Source organism: Trachemys scripta, chromosome 9, assembly GCF_013100865.1.
Source record: "Trachemys scripta elegans isolate TJP31775 chromosome 9, CAS_Tse_1.0, whole genome shotgun sequence".
Classification (NCBI taxonomy): Eukaryota; Metazoa; Chordata; order Testudines; family Emydidae; genus Trachemys; species Trachemys scripta.
Window position 1 is genome coordinate 53,954,464 of NC_048306.1, and position 12,081 is coordinate 53,966,544.

The window sequence follows — 12,081 nt, forward strand, 5'->3', positions numbered from 1 at the left end:
GGAGGAGTTGTGATGGTCTCATTTTAAATGGTGCTTGTATAAATGTGAATGTCTGGGTCACGGGGGAGCTGCCAATGGGCTTCGGAAAAATCTGTGGGTCCATTTTCTGACCCTGGTGAAGTGGTGCCACATTTAGTGCCATGCTGGAGCTCCTGGCCTCCACAGGGGTTTGCCAAGTGTGTCCAGTGCCCTTGGGCTCTCTGAAGTGCTGGCAGGCACTGCTAGGTGACTGCCATTCATATGGCAGTTGGTTTAAGATGGCGGTGGTGGTAGAGTCATGCAGGGTGAGAACTAGGCTGGCTGTAATAAATGAGCCACCTGTGTGCCCGCCTGCCCAGCGAAAGCAGCTCTGCTCGCCCTGGCACACGGGATTCAGGTCTGTTCAGACAAGGCCTCCTGCAAGGCTACAGCATGTCGCTGCCTCCTTCCTCCCCCGTCTCAGTGTGCTGTGCAGTGGGGCTTTCACTAGAGCTGAGCTAATGCTACAGGCTCGAGGGTTAACAGGCCTCCTGCCAGGGTGATTGTGCCCAGGGGTTTATTGGGGAGGATCCATTATTGTGCTGGAGCCCAGGCCAGACTTCCCCTTGCTTGGTCCACACAATTCACAAGGGTTGTGCTTCCTGTGGTGCTGGATTCAGGAGAGCACAAGTACCCTTGCTGCATCCATAGCTGGCCTGCTTCTTTCCTTCTGGCACAGATTACTTCCAGGCACACCTCAGCCCCCCCTACCCAGATCCTTTCCTGTGATTGCTTGTTGCTCTGCAGCTCACTTCGGTGGCTGCATGTTTCCCACCTTAGGATTCCTCCCCATGCCGTATTCTTCAATGTCATTCTTTTAGTGCTTCCTAAGGAATGGGAATAGCTGTACTTCCCGTCCCAGGGCAGCCCATTACATCCTCATCCCCTGTAGCCTGCCTCCAGCAGTGGCCAATAAATCCCCAGTATATCAGCAGAAGATACAAAACCTCCTGCTGCTTCCATAATGCCTCAGGCCATGTGTGCAATTCTGTGCATGGAAAGAGACTGCCTGCTTGAGAAAATGGATACACAGCTCCAGAAGTAGCCTCACTTGGTTATCCAGCCTGTCTGGCCCAGAGCCAGTGTTCCTGGGTTTATTGGAGTATAGTTTCTAAATGCAGGAAACCAGCACTAAACCTGGTCACTGCATAGCCAAGCCCTGTGCCTTTTACCTGCCTATTTTTGAACAGAGGAAACCCAGCAGGAGTATCTCCAGGGAATTGGTCTCAGCATCACTTGTGCCATCCATGTGTTTGGGGAAATAGCAAATCTTTCTGTCCGTGTCTAGCTCTTCAGGAGCTGTGTCCTGCTGACAAGGTTTCATACAGAGGAATGGACTTCTCTGTAGTGAGGCTGCATCTGTGCCTGTGGCAGATACTGCCTGGGGCGCATTGTGAATCAGCTGCTTCTTAGGCAAGAAGATTGAAGGAAACACAGCCCAGAAATGCCTGGCTGCTGGAGCCCAGCTGAGTGGTGATTTGTGTCCTTGCCTGGACTCACACAAAGTGCCTTACCACCCAGGCATCTGTTTACATGTAAATTACTGCATCTCAAATAAATGGTGATGAAACTAGGGTGACCAGATGTCCCGATTTTATAGGGACAGTTCCGATTTTTGGGCCTTTTTCTTATATAGGGTCCTATTACCCCACCCCCACCCCCGTCCCGATTTTTCACACTTGCTGTCTGGTCACTCTACGTGAAACTTTACAGAGCAAGTTTGTTAAATGAAGCAAATTTTGTGCTTGCAAAGGTGTCTGGCAGTGAGTGGCCCCTATACTTCCCCCTCAGAGCTAAGGGAACCCTCTCTCACCTGGGGAGGTTAGGTCAGTGTCCAAGCCCATTCCAGGAAGCCTCAGCCAAGAGGTTTAGCAAAGTGGCTGTCTGTAAGGCCCTGGCCTGAGACCAAGTTTGCTTTGCCCAGTGAGCCGGAAGTTGCTGCTAACCACTCTTCTTTGCCATTGGCTGGAAACTTGCTGGTAATGGCAACTGGTGATGAGAGATGATCAGTATGGTCAGGAAAACATCCAGAGCATAAAGTTCACTTGTGCCTTTGCTTGGCATTCCTGCTGCACTCAGATGCCCTGCAGTGGCGGCGTATCCTGTATCCTCTGACACGGGATGTGCTATCATCCTACCTTGCAGTGTCTTTCCCAGTTTAAAATGTTTTCTGGAAGAACTAAGCATGCTGAAATTCCCTTGAGGCTAGGGCCTGTTGGATTCTGAGTTCACTGCTGTGGGGCTGGTCTCTCAAAGTCTGGGCGCTGTGGTGAGTGCAGCACTCTTTGTAAAGCCAGGGCATACAGTATAAACAGCAGGCCCCAAACATCTAGGGCCAGACCCACCAAGGCATTTAGGCACCTAACTGCCACTTTACGTGCCAAAGTCCAAAATCTAGATCCTCAAAACTCCACTCCGCTTCCCCCGGCTAACACACACCCATCTGGATCCTTAAACAAAGTGATCCCCAACTTATCTCATAAGAATGGCCAAACTGGGTCAGACCAACGGTCCATCTAGCCCAGCATCCTGTCTTCTGGTAGTGACCAGTGCCAGGTGCCCCATAGGAAATGAACAGAATAGGGCAGTTATCGAGTGATCCATCCCCAGTCACCCAGTCCCAATATTGCAGTCAGAAGCTAGTGACACGCAGAGCATAGAGTTGCATCCCTGACAATCTTGGCTAATAGCCATTGATGGGCCTGTCCTCCATGACCTTATCTAATGCTTTTTTAAACCTGGTTATGCTTTTGGCCTTCATGACATCCCCTGGCAATGGGTTCCACAGCATTGTGTGAAGTACTTCCTTATGTTTGTTTTAAACCTGCTATTAATTTCATCAGATGACCTCAGGTTCTTGTGTTATACAAAGGGGTAAATAACTTTTTCTTCACACCATTTGTGGTTTTTTTTTTTTTTTTTCTTTATAGGCCTCTATCCTATTTCTCCCCTTAGTCATCTCTTTTCTAAGCTGAACAGTCCCAGTCTTTTTAATATCTCCTTGCATGGAAGCTATTCCATATCCCTAGTCATTTTTGTTGCCCTTCTCTGTACCTTTTCTAATTCTAATACATCTTTTTTGAGATAGGGCGACCGGAATGCCTGCAGTATTCAAGGTATTGATGTACCATGGATTTATATAGTGGCATGATGTTTACTGTCTTATTTTCTATCCCGTTACTAATGGTTACTAACCTTGTTTGTTAGCTTTTTTTTGCTGCTGCATATTGAGCAGATGTTTTCAGAGAACTATCCTCTGACTCCAAGATCTTTCTTGAGTGATAACAGGTAATTTAGACCCCATCATTTTGCGTGTATAAAGTTGGAATTGTATTTTCCAATGTGCATTTCTTTGCATTTACCAACATTGAATTTCATCTGTTTTGATGCCCAGTCATCCAGTTTGAGATCTCATGGTAACTTTTTGAAGTTTGCTTTGGCCATAACTATATTGAATAATTTTGTATCCTCTGGAAACTTTACCACCTCACTGTTTACCCTTTTTCACAGATCATTTATGAATACTGAACAGCACTAGTCTCAAAGATCCCTGCGAAACCCCACTATTTACCTCTCTCCACTGTGAAAACGGACTATTTATTCCTATCTTTTTGTTTCCTATCTTTTAACCGGTTACTGATCCATGAGAGGATTTTCCCTCTTATCCCATGACTGCTTACTTTGCTTAAAAGCCTTTGGTGAGGGACCTTGTCCAAGGCTTTCTGAAAGTCCATGTACACTATGTCTACTGGAACATCCTTGTCCAGGTGCATGTTGATACCCTCAAAGAATTCTAATAGATTGGTGCGGCATGATTTCCTTTTACAAAAGTCGTGTTGACTCTTCCGCAACATATAGCATTCATCTACGTGTCTGATAATTCTGTTCTTTACTATAGTTTCAACCAGTTTGCCTAGTATTGACGTTAGGCCTACCAACCTGTAAGTGCCAGGATTGTTTCTGGAGCCTTTTTAAAAACATAGGCGTTACGTTAGTTATCTGCCAGGCATCTGCTGATTTAAGCAGTAGGTTGCATACAACAGTTAATAGTTCTGCAGTTTCATACAAGTTCCCTCAGACCCTTGGGGTGAATTCCATCCAGTCCTAGTGAGTTATTACTTTTTATCACTTTCTTTCAAAACCTCCTCTACTGACACTTCAATCTGGGATAGTTTCTCAACTTTGTCACCTGAAAAGAATAACTTAGGTGTGGGAATCTCCCTCAATCCTCTGCAGTGAAGACCTATTCAAAGAATTCATTTAGCTTCTCCACAATGGCTTAATCTTCCATGAGTGCTCCTTTAACATCTTGACTGTCCAGTGGCCCCATTGGTTGTTTAGCAGGCTTCCTGCTTCTGATGTACTTAAACTAACAGCAAAAAAAATGTTTTGTCTTTTTGCTAGTTGCTCTTTAAATTCTTTTTTGGCTTGCCTTATTTATGTTTACACTTGATTTTTCCAGAGTTTATGCTCCTTTTTATTTTCCTCAGTAGGATTTGACTTCCAGTTTTTAAAAGACAACTTTTTTGTCTCTGACCATCTTATATACTCTGTTTAGCAGTGGTGACATTTTTTGGTCCTCTCACTGTTATTTGGGGAATACCTTTAGTTTGAGCCTCAGTTATCCTAGTTTTTAAAAGTAGCCATACAACTTGCGGCATTTCACCTTTGACTGTTCCTTTTAATTTCTGTTTAACTTGGGTCTGGTCTACGCTACATGGGTTGGGTCAATGCAAGGCAGCTTACATCAACCTAACTCTGGAAGTGTCTATGCTTAAATTTCACTCTTGCTGGCGAAACTGGTCCACTACACCGATTTTAATAACACCACTTCCCTGAGTGACGTAGAGTCAAGGTCGATGTAGTTAGGTTGACAGAGGGTCAGTGTTGAGACTGTTGCTGGCCTCCAGGTGATGTCCCACACTGACAGCTCTGGTCACCAGTGTGTACTCTGCTGCCCAGGGGCCAGGTGGACAGGAAGCTGTCCCTCCCCTTTAAAGCCTTGCAGTTTCTTTAAGTTCCTTTTACTGGTTGCCTGGCTGGGTGAGCATGCCAAGCAGCTCTCCACTGTTGTGTGTAACTGCCCAGCTGATGATGCCAGCTACATGCTCCAGACATGTTCCTGCCTGGAGTACACAGGAGGTGTTGGATCTCCTGGGGCTGTGGGGAGAAGAGGCTGTGCAGGCACAGCTCCAATCCAGCCATAGAAATGTTGACCTCTGTGAGCAAATGGCTCAGGGCATGCGGGAGAAGGGCTACAAGAGGGACCAGCAGCAGTGCTGTGTGAAAGCCTGGGAGCTGCAGCAGGGGTACCAGAAGGCTAAGGAGACCAACAATCCATCTAGTGCTGAACTGCAGGGCTGCATGCAAACCTCGGAGAGGACACCCACCACCACCACCCGCAAGAGCCCCATGGATACTTTGGAGGAGCCACAAGCCCTCATCATGAACAGCGAAGAGGAGGGGGTGGACAAGGAAGAGGCGGAGGATTATGGGGGGACAGGTGACCAGGGGATCCAGCTGTGCAGTGAGCCAGGATCTGTGACTCCAGCCAGTCCCAACAGGTGAGCCTGATGCAGGTGAAGGAACCTCTGGTAAATGTGCAGTTTGCTTTGAAATTACAAGGGTAGAGCCCCCAAAGTAGCAGAACATATCTGTTGAATTACTCTCACTTGTGCTAGAAGAGGTAGTGGTACAACCAAGAGAGGTAGAGTTGCTAATCTGCTTGTCATTCCTCTTTGGAGTTATGCAGAGGGGGCCATGTGGAGCAGTTTGTTTACATGCACCGGGACGGCCTGTGAATCCTCTCTAGAGACTCAATGACACTTTCATGGAGGTACCCTGCAATCCTCTGCCAAAGGTTTCTGGGGAGGCCTGCCTTATTTCTTCTGCTGGGGTAGGACACTTTCCCATGCCGCTCAGCAATTAATTCAGCAGGCACCATTGGAGTACATGAGCTAACAGGATATGGGTCCAGGTGACAGCAGTATCTGTGCTCTCTGCCTCTGTCACCCACAGGAGTGAGAGAGCAGCTACACTCACTTCTGCCTGTGGAAATTGGTGCCAGTATTGAGTTTCATTGCCCTATATAAATATACTGAGCAGGGCTGGTGCTATGACTGATGCCGTACTGTATCAATCCCAAGGAAAAGTGAGGATGCAGTACTTACCCCTTTTGCGGATCAAGGGGAGTGAGTTCAGTATCCTAAGGTTTTTTTTATTTGTTATGAACACACTGACAACCTCTGTGTGTAGTAGCTGCAGCTGCTGCTATTGTGGCCTTGAGGCTCTACCTCCGTACCTGCCAAGCGCCTAAACCAGATGAGTGGGAGAAAGATGACATGTTCCAGGAGATCCTGCAAGCCTGTGCTGCAACAGAGAATGAGACCGGGGACTGGAGGATCACCCTTGCAGCCAGCATGGAGAAGGAGAGGGGGATGCACAAGGACATAGTGGGGCTTCTCAGGCCACAAACGGAGCTGCTGCAGACTCTGGTAGACGTGCAGGTCCAAGAATCCCATGCTCACATCCCTCTGCAGCCCATGGAGAACTCAATGTTGGGACCTCCCTCCCTGTGCGCCCCCCCTCCCCGGGCAACGTTTCATGTGCCATGAGCAGTTGCTGCACTACCATTCCACCCCAGGGGACATGAAAGACCATCAGAGCTGCCCATGCACTGACTTGTAGAAGCCATGGTTGGTGTATGTGCAACTGAAATAGAAATGACTGCTCTTTCCCCTTCATAAGTTGTTTCCTTAATTTATTAAGTTCTAAATGTTGTTTGCCTGGTTCTGTAAGAATAAAATTTCACTTTTTGGAACAATTCATTTTTATTAGTTCACAATATATGCTGGCTGGGGCTGAGCAGGTCTGACACCCATCAATTTCCTGTTACTTCATTTTGTCACAACCTCTAACAACGTTCACAGACATTAATAGGTACATTGACAATGCTCTATTTCCTACACACACGCAGCAGTTACTACAAGATTTATTCTGAGCTGGAAATGAGAAAGTCCATGTAGAGCATACTCTACCACCACAAACTACTCTGGCTCACTATTAAAATAGTCTTTCACAGCCTCCCTGAGCTGTACAGCTCCACTTGAGCTCTTCTTATAGCCCTTTTATCTGGCTGCTTGTGCCCAGAGTCACAATTCTGCATAGCAGGAGGTGATTAATAGCTCTGCCCACTTCCGTGAGAGCTGCCTCTGTGGTGGATTTCTGACTCACACTTGCTACTGGTCAGTTGGGAATCAATCTAGCATGGCAGGTTTCCACAGTGCAATCACCACTTGCTTCTTAACTGTCAGTGCAGATTTCACTTTGATGTCCTTGCATTGGAGGGCTGGGGCAGGTTCAGCACAGAGAGCCAGGAATGTGGCCTGGCACATCTGAAAGTTCTGTGGCTACTACTCAGCATCCCAAACCTGCATTACAAGGCGATCCTACCAGTCAGTGCTTGTTTCTTGGGCCCAGAACTAGTGCTCCAGCTGCTCCAAGAACACCAACAACCTTGAATTGTTTCTTTTTCTATCCCACAGCAATCTAGCCTTTACGGAATCCTATTTCCCATGGCTCCTCTTGTGTCTCTGCAAATACTACAGGATCAGGTGCCTTCCCTGTGCTCACAATGCTCATAACAGTAGTGCAGAGCTGTACAGGTTCCATGCTTCTGTCAGAGCTGACAGCCAGTGAGGAGGGATAGGTGAATTTGTGAGGATTTTGAAGAGATGGGAACTATTATGGGAAGCAGATGAAATTATGGGCTGGAGAATATTGCATTACAGGTAGTTGAAGCCATGCTCCCAATCATCCCACTTCAGCTTATTTTGGCCCCATGAGGCATTGGAAATACTTCTCAAACCACTCTGCAGTGGGTGGTGGCGAGTTGCACAGAAGGATACCTACCCATGGTGCACTGCACTCTGTATTGCTACAAGCACTCCCTGTGAGGACATGGCCCTTGCCGACAGAAGGAGAGTAGTGTAGATATGGCCTAGATTCTTTTTGTGTAGCTTCCCTTTTTAAAGTTAAATGCTACTGTGATGGGATACTTTGGTATTTCCCCCTACAAGAAGGTTAAATGTAGTTACATTATGGTTGCTATTACCAAGCAGTTCAACTGTTGAACAGGACTATCTACTCCCCCAAGTAGTCATACAGTAAGCAGGCTCAGAGGTTACCTTAGAGCATGCCTACCCAATTGGACCCTGCACGAAACCTAGCCACTGGTGGTGCCAGTGCACCCATCCCCCCAACACACAGTGTGTACGCAGAAAGTTGACGAGCCCATGCCTGGGCTGGGGAAGAGCCGTGTTCTGTTTCCTCTGCCTGAGAGGAGCAGGGACATGAACCCAGCTGAATGCCCTAACCATTGGGCTGTGGGGCACGTCTCGCTCTCTCACCTCTTGAAGCTGTTCCACTTTACATAACAGACTGAACTATTCGCTGGGCCCGAGCGAGAGAAAATCACTAAAGCTAGTAGTCAGGGCATCACCTGGGATGCGGGCGAGCGAGTTCAAGGCCGTGTTCTGCTGACTATAATACATATACAGAGGGGAAGAGCTGCAACAGGAGAGACTGAGCCCTGCCACCAAACGCACACTGGTAACATGGGAGATGGGTTCAAATTCCATCTGCTCTCAGGTCAAGGGGGAATGGGAGTCTCAGTCTCCCATGTCCTGGGTGAGTGCTAGACCCCCACCGCTAGTGGTAGAAGAGGCACTAGTACCCCCCTGCTTTTTATTTTGGCAAGAAAGAACTGCCCTGGCTCAGGTCCCTGACTCCAGGAGCATTCATGGCTGAGATTCCTGAGTGGAGATAGGCATCTCCCCCGGCAGAGCCTAGTTCCCTTTGAGGGCAGAGCTTAGACCACACACGTCACCTTGGCATTACCTCATGGCTGGCTGAGTGTGCTGCCCTCTGAGAGTCCCAGTCTTAGGCACCTGTTTCGCTCCATGTCTTGTACAAGGAACCCTGGCACCTAACTTGGGGCTGCAGATTCCATGAGGCAGCAGGTTAGGCGTTGCAATGCTGAAACTAAGTCCTCTTTGTGGATCTGGCACAGGGTGTTCTCTATGGCCCACTGGTACACCTCTGTGTGGTGATGGCTGGGGATTAGCTCTGCCAGTCTGATGCTCTTTCTGTGGGTGCTCACTATGTCTCTTGGGACTCTCCAGTTCCCTCTTCATGGCTTGGCCCTCTGGACAGGTAACTGTAATTTTCCCCTCCCAGGGGGGTTTGTGTACCAAGGTCTCTGTACCAGGCAATCTTCCAATTCACTGCCCATCAATGGTGCCACTTCCTCAGTGGCTGGTAGGGGAACCTGAGCCCACCTTTTACTCCTGGTTCCAGCCCAGGGACCTTATAAACAGTGGCTAAGGTCTGCACTGTCCCACACCTTGCTACTGTTGTCCCGGACTGCCTCCTACATTGCCTCTAGCAGGCTCCTTCTCCACCTTCCTCCGGGCCAGCTCCATGCTCTCCATAGCCTCAGAGTGACTGCAGACCTCCGCTCTGCAGCCCCTTTCTGCCCTCTGCTACCGGGCTTTATACCAGCCCTGTCTAAGTGAGCTTCATCATTTAATTAATTCTCATTGTTCCCTAGCTCCTCCTCCAGGTGCAGCCAAAGTACTTAATTGGCTTAAGTAGCCACCATAACCCCTTCAGAGGCTGGTGTAGGGTAAACACCCCATCACGCCAGCCTTTCCTCTTGTTTGAGTAAATTTAGTGTGGTTGAAAAGTGCTGGGGGAATGGTCCTGCAGCCCAGCACTTCATACTGCCTCATGCGCCAACATTTTAAGTCCCTCTAGAACATTACCGGAAAGCAGGCTTAAGGTAATGTGATGTAAGCTCCCACCTCAGGCCTTATCAGACCCCCTTCCAAGTTATATAAAAGTGGAGCTGGTGTTTCACAGATGCTAGGGGAACTGTTACTACAAGCCTGTGAGAGGGTGAAGGACTGTATGTGAAACTCCTTGAGGCCCTGTCAACTTAAGGAACCTGACAACAGTCACAGCATCCTGCCATTGGGCACCCTAGATGGTGTCAGTGATCCCATAAATAGCCCCTGCGGACAGCAGGTGTGACAGCATATCATCAGATGCGTTAAAGTGAGTTATTAATAATATGCCATGATGCCCATGTACCTAGGGCCAGACACCTCTTCATAGAAAACAGATTCAACTAGAGAGTTCTCCTGTATCTTATGTGCTTGTTTGCCAGATGATGATGAGGCCTCTTGCTTGGGAAAAAGGGTGGACAGACTCCCAAGCATTTCCTGAACCAGGGCTCTAATGAATAGCTCCTTGAGCACTGTACCATCGCAGCTAGGGTTAGATAAGACACTGGCTAATAATGCAGGAGGGCAAGCCTGGGAGGCCTTGGGCCTGGCCTTGTCTGTCTCCTTTTACAAATGAAGTTTTTTCTGATTTCTCCTTTTCTCATGGGAGGTGGGGGCAGCTGGGCAGACACCCAGCACCACGCCTGCTGGCTAGCACACATGCAGAACCAAGCTACGCTTGCTTTAAAAAGTATGTGTGGCACCAGGCTGTGGCTGCTTTCAGACACGCACCCTTGCTCCTAGGTTCTGAGCTCTCACATAGTGTCCTTTCCAAATCTGTATTTGGTAGCTTATCTAGTTATTTTAGTTTCCTGACATGTGATGGCAAGCAGTCTTCACAGAGGCAATTGTGCTTTCTCCTGGTGCATGAGCTGTTGAGATGTGACAGGTCCCTGTCAAGGAGGGAGCAAGACTGACCTGAGACAAAGAAAGAGGGTGCAGCTTTCATTTGTTTCACCGCAGCACTGAGCTCATCCCCAGACAGAGGAGGGTAGTGAAAGCCTTGGAAGTGGGTGACATGGAGCTTGGTCGGCTCACGCCTTGCAAGGGGAGAGCACTGTAAAGAAATGGGTGCTCTGCTGCTCTCCCTGGAGGTTCCTGGGAGCAGTCCTGTGGCTTCAGTGCACTGTCTCCCCTGCCTACAATTGCGGCGAGCTGCCAGCGCCACCCCCAGGGAAGGGAAACTGAGCTGGAGGGTGTTTGGAAGGCAGCTTGGTTACGTTAGGCTAAATCAGACAGCGTTAGCAGGGATCCAGGGCTTGTGTTTGGGAACTGGAGCTTCCTGCTTGGAGAGAAGTGGCTAAGAAGGGACGAGCAGGGAGAAGGGCCCAAGCTCTTCTTGTTACACTGAGTCGCTGCAAGGCTTCAGCTAAGTTAGCTCTCTGCTGGAAAGCTCAGCCCACCGCCCTCCAAGGCAGAGACGTACCCACCTTGCAGGGAGCAGCCTTCATTTGTTCAAGTCCTTGAGCCCAATTCTGCTCAGTTACATCTGCATGAATCCAGCGTAATGGCCTGTCTCAGCACCTGTGGAACTGACTGCACAGCTGGCCTGGAGGGGCTTGTTACCCACGTGATGTAGGTAGATTTCCAGAAGGGCTGACTCGTAGTCTCCTTTGCCCCAGGGTTGTTTGTCCCTGCAACATAAATAACAGGTGCAAAGCCAAGTATTTGCTCCTGCAGCCCCTGAGCACAGGACTCTTGTTCCATCACTCAGCTAGGAGCCAGGACTCTCACCTACCAAGCAGGGTTTGAGCCTGTGGTGTGCATGTCTGTCTGTGCAGTCTGGCTGCCATGATGTGGACTGTGCCACAACCAGACCTGACATGTTTGCTAGGTCATCATCCATGGCTTGTGAACATAATATGTGGCGGTAACGGCTGAGCCATCTGACAAAAGGATGCATTGGACCCTAAGGGGCTGGAGTCCAGCTCTCCTTTCTGATTGCAAGGCTGTTTGCTTTCATGACTGGACAGGTACTGTTTTCTGAATGGAGACTTGGGGAGGGGAAAATTTTTTCAAAGTACAAAGCAGAACAGTTGGCAGGGGAGGGTTTCTGTGGGAGAAACTCTACTCTGGATAGAAAGAGGGTGCCCCCCACTCCTGACTTGACTGGAGGGAGGACAGTAGGTAAGCCCAGTGGGAGGGCTCATGGGGAGGCAGAGCCAAGACTACGTGGGCGGGGGGGGGGGGGGGGGGGGGAGTGGGGGTTGAGGGGCGG